The 1,953-nt window shown below is 49.8% G+C and overlaps 1 pseudogene; it reads right to left on the minus strand.

Moving 5' to 3' along the window:
• Window positions 1–584: 584 nt before the first annotated feature.
• LOC126485654 (5S ribosomal RNA) lies at window positions 585–702 on the minus strand (annotated as a pseudogene).
• Window positions 703–1,953: the final 1,251 nt, after the last annotated feature.

Below are 1,953 nucleotides of genomic sequence, written 5' to 3' on the forward strand. Positions count from 1 at the left end.
ATTTACAACCGGAAAGTTGTGTTTCAGGGAACACTGATTTTATTGCTTTAATTGTAGCCATTTCAAAATATAGCACTGCAGTTTTTGGTGACCACCCAGGCATCTTAGACTTCAATCCAGAAAAAAGTCTTTCATTTGAATTATGACTTTTGTCTGGCACCAAAGCAAATAAAAAAGGAAATATATTAGTTGCCTCTTCTGTATTTCCGATGTCGACATGGATTGTGTACAATTGTTTGAACTGTTTCGAACAGCTGTCAAATATCCCATCCATAAGCACAGTTCCATTGTCACAAAGAATTTTCTCTGCTTCTTCACAAGCAAATACTAGAAGTCTCTTGCCTGGAACAGAGCCATTATCATTCTTCAATCAACTATTATAGCACTCCGTCTTCAGGCCACAAGTGGCCCATTGGGACCATCCGACCGCCGTGTCATCTTCAGATGAGGATGGGGATAGGAAGGGCGTGTGGTCAGCACACCGCTCTCCCGGTCGTTATGATGGTTTTCTTTGACCGGAGCCACTACTATTCAGTCGAGTAGCTCCTCAGTTGGTATCATGAGGCTGAGGGCACCCCGAAAAATGGCAACAGTGCATGGAGGCCCGGATGGTCACCCATCCAAGTGGCGACCACGCCCGACAGCGCTTAACTTCGGTGATCTGACGGGAACCGGTATATCCACTGCAGCAAGGCCGTTGCCCAAACAACTATTACCTTCCGTTAATTTCAAAAGGTCTTCGCTAAGGTGAATTTCCGAACTAGAGCCAGGGTTCTGGGTTGTCCCAATAGCTCCTCTTCCGGGCTGACACAATTGAGTCTTGGAGTTGTCATAATTCCGAATATATGCCACGAATTCTAATCCTATATCTTGAAATTCCTCCTTAAAAATTTGCGCTACAGGCACTGTCTTTTCTTCACGAACTCTTTTTCTGCAATTATGTAGCCTTTTCTTTATCTACACATCTGTTTTGTCAGGTGGACAAGGATGTTGCTGCTGAGCAACGATTTCACCATTTGCAGTTTTTAAACGGCCTTTGCACCTACTCTGTTCTTAATTGACGCACATCCAGTTCGTATATTCTTCGTTTTTCCTATAAATACAGTAGTGATGACCATCCTTGATAAGACACGGCCCCCCTATTGTTGATGTTATCGCTTCCATCGTTTACACTGCATAGAACAGAAGTCGTATTGGAAAACACACGGAGCGAAAGCTACCGATGACGACACTGTCTGAGAAACGTTGACAACACCTGCACTGAGGGTGAGTGACTGGGGTAGACAAGCAGTGGGGGAGGCACAGTTCGCAAACACCTCGTTAGGGAACCGGTTGCTCGGGACAGCTTCGCTACCTGCTGCACCCCTGTAGGAAACCCCTCGATAGGAAACCCCACGCAACCGATGGAAGGGGGAGGGGGGGGGGGGGTAGTTCGAGTACACGCCGTCTTGTCCTTCGAGACCTGAAAGACCCCTCTACTTACTTCTATGCTCTGTGATCGTGACCGTCACAATTATTAAGAGAAAAAAGCGGTCACCTGGGCTTCATCAAAACAGCCTTCGTACCGAAGCCACAAGGAAGAGAAATCAGACCACCGTCGGCCTATACGCCCCCTCAGTCGCTGTGGGGTGAGCGGCGCCAGAGAAGGGCGGCCGCTGATGAGATAGGTCTAGGACGCCGCTGGGGGACTACGCCCAGCGCCCTGCGGCCTGCGCTGGCGTGGCTGCGGCCAATCCGCGATAAGCGCTCGGCATTTGTCAGCCGGTGTCCGCGGCGGCGACGGCCGAGGGCACTCCCCACGATGACGTCGCCGAGATTCCGTGCTCTGCGCCGGAGTGCTCGCTTCTAACGAATCGCCGCGAACTCCGACTCCATAAAAGATACCGACGCGGACATACAAATCGCCTATCTGCTCTGCAGTCCTTGAGGCGCAGACTCGTCGTATCTCAGTTC

The sequence above is a fragment of the Schistocerca serialis genome, chromosome 6, assembly GCF_023864345.2.
Source record: "Schistocerca serialis cubense isolate TAMUIC-IGC-003099 chromosome 6, iqSchSeri2.2, whole genome shotgun sequence".
NCBI classification, from domain to species: domain Eukaryota; kingdom Metazoa; phylum Arthropoda; class Insecta; order Orthoptera; family Acrididae; genus Schistocerca; species Schistocerca serialis.